General features: G+C 34.8%; 1 protein-coding gene across 7 annotated transcripts in view; it reads left to right on the plus strand.

The window, feature by feature from the left end:
- Window positions 1–17,259, plus strand: part of B3galt1 (beta-1,3-galactosyltransferase 1) — a 557,516-nt gene that overhangs the window by 191,018 nt on the left and 349,239 nt on the right. Inside the window, exon 3 of one of the 7 annotated variants that reach the window (XR_007107568.1) lies at window positions 1,827–2,457. The exons of 5 other annotated variants lie outside the window; for them this stretch is intronic. The gene's annotated coding sequence lies outside the window, so the exon portion shown is untranslated. Of the gene's footprint in view, window positions 1–1,826; window positions 2,458–17,259 lie in introns of those variants that run through there. One more of the 7 variants, XM_047542778.1, reaches the window with a different exon arrangement.

Genomic DNA, 17,259 nt, shown 5'->3' on the forward strand with positions numbered 1-17,259 from the left:
TTGTATGGAAGTAGTACAATTTTTTTATTCATTTGTCTACCAAATTCTTTGGTTGTTTCCAAGTTTAAGATTTATTCTTTCTTCAAAATCACTAGAAACACGTATCCTTACACTTTTGTATAGAAATCATTTTTCAATATAGGAGGGAACATACTTATTGGCTCAGGTAGTAAGAATATCTAATAACAAACTGCCAAAGTGTATTTCAGAGTGGCTATAACATTTCACACTCCCTCCACCAATGACTTCTGTTGTTCCTCATCCACAAACATTTGGAATTGTCAGTGTTTTCCTTTTAGTCATTCAAATAGATGAATAGTGGTTTTTCATTACTTTTTGTTTATTTCTGATTTTAATTTTTTATGATACTTGGGATTGAACCTAGGACCTTGTGCATGCTAGGTAAGTACTCTAACACAGAGTCATATCCCTAGTCCTGTCTTATGTTATATAATTAATTATAAATCAATTATATTAAAACAATGGTAATATCCCGAAAGACTCTGGGTTCTTAGCTATCAGCTGCTTCTTGAGTATTAATTTGGTAATATCTGAGTATTAATTTGTTAAAATCTTTGACTAAAAATATGAACTTTTTCCTGGCAATATCCACTACTCTAAAGTGATTTTGTGAGATAAGTGTGTGTTACACCTGTGTGTATGATGTGTGTATACTTACTCTTCTCTGTCATAATAGACAATGATTCTAATAGTACATCATTGAAATGAAAACATACAAAAACATACCAAAGATGTTTTTGTTTCTAAAAACAAAATGTGCACATTCTATAGATGATATGAAAATAAGCCATGTTTGATGCTGTTCAAAGCTGACTTCCTGCCATGAGCAGTGTTATATACAAGCCATATCAAACTAGCCATCCCTAATTTTTGTACAAATAGTCCCTTACTTACAATGGTTAAATTTATAATTTTTGCACATTATAATGGTGTGGAAGTAATATGTGTTCAGTTTATTGCATTCATTCAGCTGTTTGAATTTAGATTTGAAACACCTCCATGCTGTAAAGATTAGAAGTGGTGAGAAAGTAAGACCTGAAAACACTTAGTGGTGGTGAGAAAGTGTGGTACTATTTGGGGATGCCAGCTTGTATTAAAAGTATAAACCCTACAAGCACAAAACAACAGATGCAGACCTCAACAGATTCAGGGAAATCTTTTATTCATTCATGGACTCGGGCACCATCGAGGCACATTTTCTGAATGCAAAAATGACCATCAGTTACAGAGGGGATTTTAATTTTATAGGGTACAATAAGGATAGTTCAATCACTGGACACTATGGACATGCAGTTTGGACAGTCAAGGGCTAGTCCCATTGGTTAAACTTTTAACTTAGGAAGGCAGTTGTAAAAAGGTTGAAGCTCACTGGTGTCTGGGGAGGTAAGAGAGTCCAGATCCCGAGGGATGAGTACTCAAATCTTGCCCATTGTTTTTCTTTCTCTGGGATTCATTGTTTCCCAGAGTTTTTATATTTGCTGTGCATTTAGGACTGATCTGCAGTAGGGAAAGGTCAAAGTCCAGGACCCAGCATTCAGTATCTGCCCCTTTCCTTCAGGGCCTATTGTTATTAGGAATATTATTAGGAATGGATTTACTGGGAGATTAATCCTTGGCTAGTTTCCCCTCCCTCTCCACTTTTCTTTGGGGGCTATCTTTTAGGAATATTATTTTCTATAACCCTTCAAATCCCACATCTCTTTTGCAGACTCAGGTTCTCCTCCAGGCTGTTTCTCCAAGTTGGACCCTGGTTTTTCATTTCTTTCTTTCTTTTCTTTTCTTTTTTTTTTTTTTTTTTTTTTCAGTGCTGGGGATCAAACCCAGGGCCTTGTGCTTTCAAGGCAAACACTCTACCAACTGAGCTATCTTCCCAGCCCAGGACCCTGGTTTTGAGACAAGGAGTACCTCCTGGGAGGAAATGCCACTCAGAAATTTTGGATGAGAAGGCATATGTAAGCCACGTATCACTGTTTCTTATATTGAGAGGAAGGAAGGTGAGGAAAGGCACATCAGAATATTGCGGAAAGAGCCAGACATGGTGGCGCATGCCTGAAATCACTGCCACTCCAGAGGCTGAAGCAGGAAGATGACAAGTTTAAGGCCAGCCTCAGCAACTTAATGAGATCCTGTCTCAAAATCTCAAAAAAAAAAAAAAAAAAAAAAAAAGACTAGGGATGTATTGCCCCTGAGTTCAATCCCCAGAACCACAATGAAACACTATTTGTGGAAAGACAAACCATTTGTTAATTGTGAGGCTTAAGAGGCCTTTAAAAATGCACAGAATCAACCAGAATAAATTAAACTTGAATCTTTAAATATAGATATGAATTGCTTGCTTGGAACTTAAAAGTGGATACAAGAGGCATTTCAGTAATGTAACTGTCAGTATTTGGGAGTTCAAAGAGATCTCCAGGAATGGAAGGGATCTCTACTCCAGCCTTCCAGATGCTTAACCTGTCACAGAAAATAATTTAAGGTCACATGATTAAAAAAACTGCAGAGAAGTTTATTATAAAGGGAAGGTACATACTCAAGAATGGGGGTGTCTGCAATCACGGAGCAAGTTAAGTGTCTAGGTCCATGGCCCTACTCTTTGTAGTAGGACAGTGCTTAGAGGGCTGACCTAAGGGAGGAGTCAGGGTGGGGTTTTGGAGTTTGGGACCTGTGTTCCATGCATTTGAACACTGACTGCAGGTGTTCTAATCACTGTGTGTTTCCTACATGGTGCGTTTCATTAGCACCTTAAATCTCCATCTAGGGGTGTGTATCTTACTATTATGCTGAGGCTAGTGGTCATTTCTCACTCACAAAGTCTTTAATATTTAAATTCCGTAAAGGCATGGTCTCTCCAGATTCCTTGGGTGAGGATGAGGTGCAGGGGTGCAAGAACATAGGCTGGGACAGTTGCTAGAGTTTCTGAATCTGCATGCCAGTGGTTCATGGGAACTTTCTGCATTCTAGTGGTTCATGCACATATGTCCTTCGAGACTCAAGTGTTTTCTCTGTGACCTTGAATTCCCATCTCAGGACCACATACCTGAGTAAATAAGTCAAGTATCTTTCTTCTATGGTCTGTTTCTTAGTGCAAATGTTATTAAAACTTTCATTCTTCCAATTAAAGTTACCTAAACTCACAATTATTTTTGCTATAATTAGGACCTAGGAATAGGAAGTCAACAAATTTATCCTAAATGAAAAATAAATAAATAAATAAATAAAACCCCCACCGTACCAGCTTGTTTGAGTTGATTGAGGAGTGGACAGATAAGGTTGAATGTGAATGGTAGCCATATTGAGCAGAGGCTTAAATTCCAGAATAAGGCAATTTGACTTACAGTGAAGGTTTCTAAGAAGGATAATAAGATGATAAAAATTGGTTTTGAAGAAGAAAATTAGGCAACTGTAAAGGAGATAATAGTAAAGGAGTAAGGCGACCAGGAGCAAGAATTGCAATTAGCATGCTAATTAGCTAATTACCATAAGAAGAAAACTGGACTTAGGCTTTTGGCAATGGAAAGGAAAGGAGGTGGTAGACAATAGAAGGTTGTTGTTTTTTATTTTTTCTTTTTCAAACCTCAATTAGGGTAAAAATCATTGATCACCTACTAAGTGCTAGTCATTATTCCAGGCCATTTTAATGAACAAATTAGAGAATATATTCTATCAGCATGCTGTGAACTGAATGTGTGTGTCTTCCCTAGAATGCATATGTCAAAGCCCTATTTGACATTAGGAGTACTAGGAGTTGGATCCTTTGCAAGGTATTGGGAATAGTGCTCTAGTAAGAAGAGGCCAGAGAGCCAGCTTTCTCTTTCTGTCATGTGAGGGTACAGAGAGAGGCAGGGGTTCTGTAATTCAGAAGAAGGCTCCTCTAGTACCCTGATGTCAGACTTCCAACCTCCAGAACTGGGCAAAATAGATTTCTGTCATTTATAAGCCACTCCAGTAAACAGAGTAATTAACTAATAAACATAATTGAAGTATGTAAAATATGTTGAAATTTTGCAATGTTAGCAAAAAATACAAAATTGACCAGAGTAGGTATGTGGGAAGAGACCTGAAAAGGAGAGATCTGACCAAATAGCTCACCAGGAAGAAGGGAAGCTGGTGAGCTTGTACTCTGAGGGAGAATATTCCAGGCAGGAGGAAAAGGAAGTACCAAGAGGCTGTTGTAGGAGCATGTGATGATGGCCCAGAAGCAACCACAGTTTGAATTTAAAATCTTTCTCAAGGGAAAATGGTCAATTATACCAATTGCATAATGCTGAAGTAAAGACTTTACCTGCTAGAAGGAAAGTTTTTCTTTGGAAGTTCTGCTTCAGGCCAGTTGTTCAGTTTCTAAAGGACAAAAGAGATAGAAGATGATTGAATTAAGAAGTCTGCTTCTGGGCATGTCCAGAGATAAAGCCAGTTAGAGAAAATGGGTGAGATTTGAAAAGCCAGGAAAAATCGGGAATTATACCTGTCCTTGAAACTGTGTCAAGAGGGCTTGACTAAGAAACAGGATACAAGGTTTCAAATGCAGCAAAAGATTAAGGAGAATAAAGATGAGACAATTGAAAAACCAATGGGGTACACTCCTGGAATTCCAGCAATTCAGGAGACTGAGGCAAGAAGATCACAAGTTTGAGGCCAGCCTGGGCAATTCAGTGAGACCCTGTGTCAAAATAAAAGATAAAAAGGGCTTGAGATGTAGCTCAGTGTTAGAGCACCCCTGGACCCGGTCCCTAATACTGTACTACAACAACCAAAAAACAAACAAAATTGGGGTGGTTGGGGAATGAAGGGTAGAGGTTATGAAAGTCATTGTGTGAGCTGGTATCAGGGAGCATCCTGTGGTATCTTGCTGCTCTTATATTCTTGCAGGAGAAAACGTCAAACAAGACACAAAACACAGGAAAAGTATAGCAAAGTTTATTAGAAGAGAAAAGAAAATGTCCACAACAGAGGAGATGGGTCATTTCAAAGAGGATGGCAATAATACACCCTTGTTCCCTAGTTTTTAAACCAGTCTGACGGAAGTTTCTAGAGAGTACCCCACCCCAAGGTATCAGCTCAACTCTTAACACCCAGTAGGATGGCATCAGATTTGTAAGACCATCCTACATATGATTTTCCCACAGATTCCCAAGCAAAATCTATGGGGTGTTAGAGGGTAGAGATTTTCCTAACATAATGAGATTAAAATGACATACTAAAGATCAAGGCAAGTCATGGTCATTAATCGAAACTTGTTTTTATATATTTTGTGGTTGTCGAGCTGTGCTTTTAATTATTCTGTCTTCCTGAGTCTTGGAATCCTTGTTCTGTATAAAGGTCGCAAAAGTCCACTTTCACAGTAATTTGTGCTCTTATCAGCAGGGAGGATCCTTACATTCCTCAACCCTGAGAGAATAGCCTTGAAGATAACAGATTGTTTGTCCAGGAATGTCACATATCCTATTGACTTAAACCAGAGCGGGGCCAGAAAGACTTTTTCTAAAGAAAATATGTGGAGGGCCAGCAGGAAGCCTGAGTTTAAGAATTATCCCCTTAACTTCATATTCCTACTGCTCATGTCTGTCTTCTACGTATCAGTGGACGGCTCGGTGAAGAGCAGTTTCAGCTGATTAAGAGCACAGGATTCTGAAATATATAAAAGGAGTGTTTCCTATACTAGATACAATGAAAAATTTGAGCTGTGAAGAATTAGTCATACTTTAGACAAGGACTATATTAGTTTTTAACTATACATTAAAGATATTTTAATAACATTTTGAAATCCGTCTTTGGTAAAAAGTGTTGACAAGTTTGAAAGACTAAAATTAGATGAGTTAGGCTTCAAACTGGAGGTGTGTGCAACTTCTGCCTCCTCCTTACTCTTCCTGTCTGCTCTGATTTCATAACAAGGCACAGTATTGACATGCTCAAGAACCGAGGTCTCCGTGTACTTTGTGGAATGATATTGCTGGATTGTTCGGTTTGCAGAAAATCCTTGGCCTCTTCAGTTCATCACCAAAGTTTGTATTTTATTAATGTATAAAGCTTTTTTACACGTTGATTTTTTTTCTTCAAAAAGCCTGAAGAAAAACATAGTTATAATAGGATTAAGAGTACAGCCTGTCAATATTTGATAGTTTTCTCAATAGCGTCTTATTAGATTTTTTTTTTTTTAAGTTGGTGGGAATTAAAACACAGCAATAAGTAATGACTCAACACATTCCTGTTAGAATGTTAATAAAAGGGTATATGGCAATCAGGGATTTATAAAATTGGTACAGTCAGCTTTGGGTTTTGCTGTCTATATGACCTAGAATTCATTTTTTAAAAACATGTCTCTATGTTATATAGCAAGCCTACCAGAAAAAGTGCTTTGAAAGAAGTGGGGTTTTAGACATTTTAAAAATTGGAAGATATCTTATTATAAGAAAAGGATGGGCTTATTTTTCTGGGAAACAAATTGAGAAAGTGTGTTAAGGTTGATGTAATAGACAGCAGTAGTTATTTGGAATTGCAGGATTGGTCATAAGGAACTGTCTGAAGAAGATCAAACTCATATTCAAGGTCAAACCCTTTCCCCTTCTTCTCCTTCTTCCTTCACATCCCCATCATGCTGCCCCTATGAAAACTCCCTGACAAGAAAGGATTAACTATCAGTTTTTTATAATTTCATAACCTTCTAAGAATTTTAAACAGTTTGTTATTTCTCCAAAGAATATTTACATTTTAAACAGGGAAGGACGGTGGTATCTCCATTTAGAATAATTACAAAACAGCCTGCTCAGTCTGTATGCAAGACCTGAGGAATTTTATTGGCCATTTTTTTATTTGGTGGTTGCATTTTTATATTTATTTTTTGCTTCCATTTTACATTAAAGGAACAGTGTAGTTCCTATAATTGCAACATGATGAGATTCTCATTGCTTTTAATTAACCTGCTTTTTTCTTTCCCAGCTCCACAATTAATTTTGCTGTGTTTGTTAGCAAATGAAAAACTCTAAGTGCACTAGTTACTTGCTGCTTTCACTATTTACTACTTCCATTATTATGTTTTGAATGCAAAAAATAAAATCTCGGATTTTGTATTCTGATATAAATCACCATTTTATCCTTGAAGGCGTTGTCTCAGAAATGATTTTTTAAAAGGTAATGGTATGGTTTTAGTTCATCAGAAGGAAGAAAATGTTAGAATAGTAAGATTGTAATCTAATATATGTAGTATTATGAGTCTTAGGGGTTTAGTAGTAAAAATAAATCTTTCTTAAAGAAAAAAATGGCATATTATATTAAGAGAAAGAGATTTGAATTGTATTTGGCAGCAAATCCGGCAATACTAGAAGTGGTTACTTAAAATAAAGACTTTTTAAATGTTTTTATTTCAATTACTCATTGCAGTTCCATCAGAAAAAGAATTCTTAATTTCTATAAGAACAGAAATATGCATGAGTTTTTTCCATCATTATCACAAAATACTTAAGCCTTACAGAAGCAGAGTAAGAGAGAAAATAACATTTATCAAACATCTGAAAGCCCTACTTGAAAGACTGAAATAAATTGTTTTTCCTCTCCCAGCAAAGAGCAACAAAAGAACAATTTGGTTGGAGAAAATAAGTGAATCAAATGAGTGTGTGTGGCTGGTCTGAAATATAGGGATATCATAGTAAAATTAACCTATGTATTCTACCAGTAGAAGCAGCAGAATCCTGGGATGTAGGGAGGGAGGAGGTGGGTGTGCACATGTATGTGTGTTTCTCCATAGGAGAGACAGCCCAAGAGATAGGCAAAATGGCTTTTGTTGCTTTGGAAACATCATTTCACCTCCTTGCATTTGAATTTTTCTGAGAAAAACATCCACTTAATGTCAAAATAGCCTCAGAGGAACAATTTAATAGTTCCTGCTAAAAGCCTGTAAGGACTCTTAGGATATTGGGTGCAGTTTTTTTCACAAAGACAGTCTCAGTCTCCATCAATCTTAATTTAAGGAATCGAAAATCCGATGGATATATTTTTACCAAACCACCAGTGGCAGAAAACAGAAGTCAAGAATAATTCTTTGGGAATTGTGAAAATGTTAGTTAAATAATGGCCAGATAATTATAGGTTGGCTTTGTTCAGTGGTGATTTTAAAATAGTGTGTTCAATATGACCACTTTTACTTTGCCACTTTACATGACAACTAATGAGAGAGAATTCCCTTGGGGTGTCATTGAAATGAAATTTCCAGCAACTTCTTTTCCTTTGTATCTGTTCTGAATCGTGAGACCAGTACTGACACTCTTCTCAGTCTAGCCATACCTGGGTTTGCTGGTTTTATGGTCCAATAGAGTAACCACAAGGATCAAAGAGACTCTGTGCTTTGGTAGGAACTTAGGGCTTTACTTGAGAGGGAAAAATGCTCACATTGTACTTATTATTCTGGCAAGGGGGTTTTCCCATTAGTATATTTTTTTTGTAAATCTCATTAACTCTTAAATGCATCACTACTACCTGGAGACAAAGACAAATATGGCTGACCATCTTTGAGCTAACGACATTAGAACTTTAGTTCACTTGCTGCAACTAACTCACTCCTGAGGTGAGCAGCAATATCTTTTGAAGAATGAATCATAGGAAGAGACTGCTCTCAATTGTGTAATTAACAGATGATGTTAGAACCACAGTCCTTTTGTAATAACAAGTCTTTCATGCTGTCAGGGACAGTGAGACCCTTACTTTGAATCATTCAGAGTACATCACAGGTTTGCTGCTAAATTCCTAGATTGAAAACAGGGCACCTGTTAAAAATTGACATTTTGGGAGCCAGTGAGGTAATAAGCTTCAGGATAGATGTTAATAAGTTAAAGTACAACCATCAGTTCAATGACAATCCTTTTAACTAACTGTATAAGAAATTGTGTGGTAGAAATAAATCGAAATAGACTTGAATTTACAAAATTAGAAAACTCCCTAAAGTGAATATTTTGAATTACTTATTGATTTTTACTGCCATGATTGAGCACAAATTTATTTTGTTTCTTTCTAGTTTCAGTTCTCAAGTTCTTAGTTTTTTCCATTTATGGGTTCAAATTTTTTAAAAATTCTCATTTTTGATTTAAACTTAAAAAGACAAACATAAAACAAAGATTTTTAAAAAATCAATAAACTTTCTTTACAAAAAGAAAAAAGAAGGAACTTTAATAATATGAAGCAGTTTATGTCTGCCTTTCAGTTACAATGTAAATATAAAATCAATTTGAGCTTTTCCAAATATTGAAGATTTTTGCTTCTGAAGAGTGTGCAGAGCTATTAATTTACATATCTGTAAGTGCAAAAAAGAATATTGATGAGACTGGATTATCACCAGTCTGCATTGTAGTATTTAAATAACTTGGACTTTACTTTTAGTGCCTGTTTACTTTTTGACATTTAACTTTCAAAGTAATGTTGAGTTTGAGACAAATACATAAATGAATCACATATGACAATTTATGGCATGACTAGAGTATCATTTCTATTCTAAACTCTTCATCCCTTTTAAAATCTGTTCTGTTTAGATATACATGACAATACAGTATGTTTTGATATATTAAATATACATATAGTATAACTTACTCTAATTAGGATTTCATTTTTGTGGTTGTACATGATATGGAGTTTCACTGCTGATGTATTAATAATATATGAACATAGGAAAATATGATCCAATTTACTGTATTTCCAATTTCCATTCCCCTCCCTTCCCTTTATTTGTCTTTTCTATTCCAATGAACTTCTATTATTTCCATCCCCACCTCCCCTTATTGTGTGTATGCTACTGCTTATCTGAGAGAACATTCAGCCTTTGATTTTTTGGAGATTGGCTTATTTCACTTAGCATGATATTCTCCAGTTCCATCCATTTACCAGCAAATACCATAATTTCATTCTACTTTAAGACTGAGTAATATTCCATTGTGTGTGTATACCACATTTTCCTTATCCATTCATCTGTTGAAGGGCATCTAGGTTGATTTCACAACTTACCTATTGTGAATTGAGCTGCTATAAACACTTATGTGGCCACATCACTATAATATGCTGATTTTAATAATTTGGGGCATATACCAAGGAGTGGGATAACTGGGTCAAATGATGGTTCCATTCCATGTTCTCTAAGGAATCTCCATAAAGCTTTCCAGAGTGATTGCACCAATTTTCAGTCTCAACAGCAATGTATGAGAGTATCTTTTTCACATCCTTGCCAACATTTATCATAACTTGTATTTTTGATAATTGCCATTCTGACTATAATGAAATGGAATCTCAGTGTAGTTTTGATTTGCATTTTTCTAATTGCTACAGATGTTGAACATTTTTTCATGTATTTGTTGACCATTCATATTTCTTCTTCTGTGAAGTGTCTGTTTAGTTCCTTTGCCCATTTATTGATTGGGTTATTTGTTCTTTTGGTGTTAAGTTTTTAGTTTCTTTATGTATCCTGGAGGTTAGTGCTCTATCAAGTGCAGGTAGAAAAGATTTTCTCCTAGTCTATAGGCTCTTTATGTTTTTGATTATTTCCTCTGCGTGAAGAACCTTTCTAATTTGATAACATTCCATTTCTTAATTCTTGATTTTATTCCTTGTGCTTTAGGAGACTTGTTTAGGAATTCAGTTCTTAAGCTAATGTGGCAGAGATTTTCACCTACTTTTTCATCTAGTAGGTGCAGGATCTGTGGTCTAATGCCTAAGTACTTGATCCACTTTCAATTAAGTTTTGTGCAGAGTAAGAGAGAGGGGATCAATTTCATTCTGCTACAAATGGATTTCCAGTTTTCCCAGCACCACTTGTTGAGGAGTCTATCTTTCCTCTAATATATGTTTATGGCACCTTTGTCTAGTATGAGATAACTGTATTTATTTGGGTTTGCCTCTGTGTCTTCTATTCTGTTTCATTGGTCTTCATATCTATTTTTGTGCCAATACCATGCTGGTTTTGTTACTATACCTCTCTAATATAATTTAAGGTCTGATATTGTGATGCCTCCTGCTTTAGTTTTCTTGCTAAGGATTGCTCTGGCTATTCTAAGGCCTTTAATTTTTCCAAATGAATTTAATGACTGCCTTTTCTAGTTCTGTGAAGAATGTCATTAGAATTTTATTGGGAATTGTATTAAATTTGTATAGTGCTTCTGATAGTATGGCCATTTTGACAATATTAATTCTGCCTATCCAAGAACATGGGAGATATTGCCATCTTCTAAAGTCTTCAATTTATTTCTTTAGTGTTCTGTAGCTTTCATTGTAGTGGTATTTTGCCTCTTTTGTTAGATGGATTCCCACAGATTTTTTTTTTTTTTTTTGAGGCTATTGCAAATGGGATAGTTTTTCTGATTTCTCTTTCAGCTGATTCATCATTGATGTACAGGAATGCAATTGATTTATGGGTGTTGATTTTATATCCTGCTACCTTGATGAATTTGTTTTTGAGTTCTAGAAGTTTTCTGGTGGTGTTTTTTTTTTTTTTTTGTTCTTGTTGTTATTGTCTAAATATAGAATAATGTCATTGGCAAATACAGATAGTTTGAGTTCTTCTTTTCCTATTTGTAACCCTTAAATTTCTTTCTTTTGCCTAATTGCTCTGACTAGAGTTTCAAGGACTACACTGAATAAAAGTGGTGAAAGAAGTCTTAGTATAGTTTACAGAGGGAGTTCTTTCAGTTTTTCTCTGTTTGCAATGATGTTGACCTTGGGTTTAACATAGACAGCTTTTATGATGTTGAGGTATGTTCCTAGTATCCCTAGTTTTTCTCCTAGTTTTTCTAGTGTTTTGAACTTGAATGGATGTTGATTTTGTGAGAAGTCTTTTCTGCATCTCTTGAGATAATCATGTGATTCTTGTCTTTAAGTCTATTGATGTGGTTAATTATGTATATTGATTTCTGTATGTTGAAACAAACTTGCATCCGCAGGATGAACCCCACTTGATCATGGTGCACTATCTTTTGATATGTTTTTGTATGCACTTTTCCAGTATTTTACTAAGAATTTTTACAACTACATTCTTCAGGTGTATTGCTCTGAAGTTTTCTTTCTTTGATGGGTCTTTGTCTGGTTTTGGTATCGGGATTATACTAGCTTCATAGAGTGATGATGAAAGTGTTCTGTCTTTTTTACTTGATGGAAAAATTGAAGGAGGATCAGTGGTTCTTCCATAAAGTTCTGGTACAACTCAGTTGAGAATCCGTCTGGTCTGGTGCTTACTTTGTTGGTAGGTTTTGATGATGTTTTCAATTATATTGCTTGAAATTTCTCTGATTAAATTTTCTGGATTCTCTTCATTCAATTTGGATAGGATTTATGTCTCTAGAAATTTGTTGATGTCTTCAAGATTTTCTATTTTATTGTAGTATAAATTTTCAAGATAGTTTCTGATTGTCATCTGTATTTCAGTAGTGTCTGTCCTGATACTTCCTATTTTATCACAAATTTTATTGATTTTTCTCTTAGTTAACTTGGCTAAGAGTTTATCAATTTTATTTATTTTTTTATAGAACCAATTCTTTGTTGATTTTTAAAAATTTGTTGTTGTTGTCATTGTTGTTTGTTTGGAGTAATTTCATCTATGACATTTTTTGTACAGGGGATTGAACCCAGGTGTGCTTAACCACTGAGCCACATCCTGAGTTACTTTTGTGTTTGGAGTTATTTTGTTTTTTGTTTTGAGTTTTTTGTTTGGAGTTATTTCAGATCTCATTTTAATTATTTCCTGTCTTCTGCTTCTGGTGATGATTTGTTATTTTTCTAGGGCTTTGCAATGTAGTGTTAGTTATTTATTTGGTAACTTTCTATTCTTTTAATGAATGAGCTCAATGCAATGAACTTTCCTCTTAAGACTGCCTTCATAGTATCCCAGAGATTTTGATAAGTTGTGTTACTAATCTCATTTACCCTAAGTATGTTTTTATATCCACCCTGGCTACTTCTACTATCCATTGGCCATTCAATAGCATATTATTTAGTCTCCAAGTGTTATGGTAGCTTCTATTTTGAATTTTATCATTGATTTCTAATTTTGTTCCATTATGATCTGAAAGAATACAAGGTATTATCTCTTTTCTTTTCTTTTTTTTTTTTTTTTTTTTTTTTTTTTTGTTAAGAGTTGCTTTGTGGCCTAAGATTTGGTCTATTTTAGGGATGGTTCCATGTGCTGCTGAGAAGAAAGTGTACTCAGTCATTGATGGATGCAATATTCTACATATGTCTGTTAAGTCAAAATTATTAATTGTATTTTTTAGTTCTGCAGTTTCTCATTTAGTTTTTGTTTGGAGAATCTATCCAGTGATTTGAGAAGCATGTTAAAGTCACCACTATTGTTGTGTTGTGGTCTATTTGATACTTGAAATTGAGAAGGACTTGTCTGTTGTGTATAAATGCTCTACTGTTTGGAGCATATATATTTATGATTGTTATGATATATGATTCCCTTAAGCAGTATGAAATGACCTTCTTGGTCCCTGCTGATTAACTTTGGTTTAAAGTCCTGTTTATCTGATATGAGGATAGAAACCTGTTATGGTTTGGATGTGAAGTATCCCCAACTCATGTGTGAGACAATGCAAGAAGGTTTAGAGGAGAAACTATTGGGTTATAAGTGTCTTAATTTACTCAGTGAATTAATCACCCTGCAGGGATTAACTGAGTGGTAACTAAAAGCACATATGATATGGCTGGATGAGGTGGGTCACTGTGGGTGTGCCTTTGGGGTATTTATTTGCTATCTGGTGAGGGGAGTCTCTGCTTCTTCATCATCATGTGAGCCACTTCCATCCACCGTACTCTCTTCCATGTTGTTCTGTGTCACCTCGAGCACAAATGAATGGAGCCCCATATAAACATTTCCTGCTCTACTATTGCTCTCTTCAGGCCTTTTCATCACAGCAGTGAAAAAACTGACTAAAACAAAACCCCTGTTTGTTTATGTGATCCATGTGAATGATATGTTTCTCTAATCCTTTTACTACATCTGTCTGTGGATGTCTTGGCCTATGAGGTGAATCTCTTAAAAACAGGATATTGTTGGGTCTTGTTTTTTATCCAATCTGCCACTCAGTGTCTTTTGATAGATGAATGTAGGCCATGAACATTCAATGTTATTATTGAGAAATGATTTTTATTCATTTTGATTTATCATTTTGTCATTTTGATTTATTTCTGGTTTTTAATTTACATTTTTTCTCATTTGATTGCCTCTTCTTCTAGTGTAATTCCTCCCTTTGCTAGTTTTCACTTTTATTTTTCATTTCTTCCTCATGAATATTTTATTATGTTTTGTAATGCAGGCTTCTGGCTGTGAATTCTTTTAACTTTTGTTTATCATGGAAAACTTTCATTGTCAATTCTGAAGCTTAATTTTGCTGGAAATTCTTGGATGCAACCATTTTCTTTCAGAGTGTGTATGTATTTTTCCACAACCTCCTATCTTTGAGGGTCTGGATTGAAAAATCAGCTTAGATCCAGATTGGTTTCTCTGTAAATGTTACTAGTCATTTTCTCTGACAGTCTTTAAAATTCTATCCTTATTCTGTAGTTACGCACTTTCATAACAATGTGCCATGGTATTGGTCTGTTGTAATTTTGTGTATTTTGGGTTCTGTAAGCCTCCTGTGTTTGATTATCCATTTCATTCTTAAGGTTTGGGAAATTTTCAGATATTATTTCATTGAACAAATTGTACATTCCTTTGGTCTGTATCTCAAAGTCTTTGTCTATCCCAATAGGTCTTCAATTTCGCCTTCTCATATTATCCCACATTTCTGGGAAGTTCTCTTCATGGTCTCTTAACATGTTTTCTCCATGGTCAACTTTATTTTCAAAATTATATATTTTGTCATCATTGCCTGAAACTGTCTTCCAAATTGTCTACTCTGCTGCTGCTGCTTTCAAATGAATATTTACTTTGGTTTACTGATTCCTTCATTTTGATGATTTTTGCTTGATTTTTCTTTTTTTCTGAATCTTTTTCTCTTTATTGGAGTGTTCTTTCACTTCTTTTATTTTCTCCCTGAATTCCTACATCATCCTTTACCTTGCAGATCAGTTTATGCACATTTTAAACTCCTTCTCTGACATTTAGGTCACTGTGGTGTTGATGGATTATTATTGAAGTAGTTTGGTTCCCTTGATTTTTCTTGTAGTTTATATGTCTACCCATCAAACACCATGGATCTGAGAGAGTAGAGTTCTACCCTATGTACTTATAGAATCCCTGAAGGTTTCCAGTACCTCACCATTTATGGGAAAACAAATAATAACAACCAATGAAAACAATACAATGTTAAACTAAATAGTTCCTGGTATCACATCTACAATGTTAACTGTCACAATAAACAGAAATGATCAGTTATCACCCACAGTAACAACAGTAAGTTTGAAAAAGGGTTTACAATTTTAAATACAAAACAGGGAGAAAACAGAAGTGATATAGAATGTGATGATTATGAGGGAGGAGGAAAGCAAATAGAAGTAAAAAAAATTAAAGGAAGCATGAAAGAATAGAGATTGACTGGTAGCAGAGGAAAAGAGAGAAAGAGAATCAAGGGAAACAGATAGTGAGAGAAAAAAAATATGCAAAAAATAAAATATGAAAAAGTAAAATAAAAATAAAAGAATACCAGAACAAAACCAAAATATACTAATCAAGCAACAATCTTCAAAATACTGATTCATGAAAACTAACTGCCTTCAAGAAATGTCAGAAATGAGAAAGAAGAAACAAATTTAATATGTGTAAGTGTTTCAGGTCACAATTGAACAGAGAAAAGAAAAAAGAAAATAAAAATTAAAAAAAAAGATCTCAATGAAAAGTTATAAAGAATTGTTTTTGTTGGAGTTCCACAGATTCTTGTCTTCCATTCTCAGCAGTGTTAGGTGGGTTTGCTGGAGTGTGAGAGGAAATACTATATACAGAGCTCTTGGAGGGAAGGTTTAGACTTAGGTAGGCTCCAGGTTCTTCACTGAATGATGGTTGGTCTTGCTGAGGAATTGCCTATCTTCTTTCTTGGTTTTCCCATGAAGTAATCATGAAAGCATCCTCCTCTTTTCTGCCATCTTGAAACCCTAAACTATAAAAGTGTTAATTCCTTTGAAGTTTTAAGATTTTTACAGAAATTTGTGTATTTTACTGAAATATGTATAATGAAATGTCACATTACTTCTACATTCCATTTTTCTATCTGTGTATAATAAAAACAAATGATGGAAGATCATGGGTAATTCATTTATTCACTCAACAAATATTTACTAACAGTCTTCTGCATTCTAGGTATGGACGGTTTTAAAGGCTTACATTTTACTAGGGAAGATACACATTGATGAAAACATTTTGCCAATCTCTTCATAGTTACAATTATGAGAAGTGCTAAATAGAAAAGAAAATGATGAGATGTGTAGATGTAACAGAGTGCTCTAACATAGTAAGAGATTTGAGGAATCCCTATGAAAAAGAAGGGTAAATCTAAGAGAAACATCCCAGGATGAACAACCAATGTGTTCTAGGACTATATTCATTGGGATATTTCCTGACAAATAGTAGGGCCACAATGTACTCTTATATGATATTGATTAATACTTTGTGACATAAAAACTATTCCATGATACTTTTAAAGTTGAGGTTACTGACACACTAACCACTAAAACTTCTTAAATGTTCTTTTCATAATTCTTAGTGTGCAATCAGGGACTGACTGAATTATACAAATGCTGCACTAGCACTGCATAAACCTAGAAAGTATTGAGGGGTGATTATTTGTGAAAAGCTCAGCAGCATGTATAGTTCAAATCCAGAACTGCACAGCATCCACTTCCCTTCACTTGACTATCAGTGAGGCTCCTACTGATTTCTGATAACTTGCCAAAAAGAAAACCATATATTAAGTTTTTATCACATTAAACTCTAAAACCTTATAGCTGACATACTATATGACATAATGTCAAAGTAGAGTAACTTGCCCCTGAATATTCTTTACAATGATCTCTAATCTACATTTTCAGCAACATCACCTACTACCTTCAGACACAATTTGTATGCTTTGGTCAAACTAATTTTTGTGTGCATGTGTGACTATGTAACAACAAATCTCACTAATAAGCGTAATCATAATGCACCAATAAAAACATTTTTAAAAGAATACAATGCCCATGCAATTTTTCTTCTTCAAAAGGCTTCTCAGTCTTCATAATATCACTGGCTGCCTCATTTCAGAGTGCACTTGTTTTCATTGAATATACTTTGTACACTTTGTA

Source organism: Sciurus carolinensis, chromosome 3, assembly GCF_902686445.1.
Source record: "Sciurus carolinensis chromosome 3, mSciCar1.2, whole genome shotgun sequence".
Classification (NCBI taxonomy): domain Eukaryota; kingdom Metazoa; phylum Chordata; class Mammalia; order Rodentia; family Sciuridae; genus Sciurus; species Sciurus carolinensis.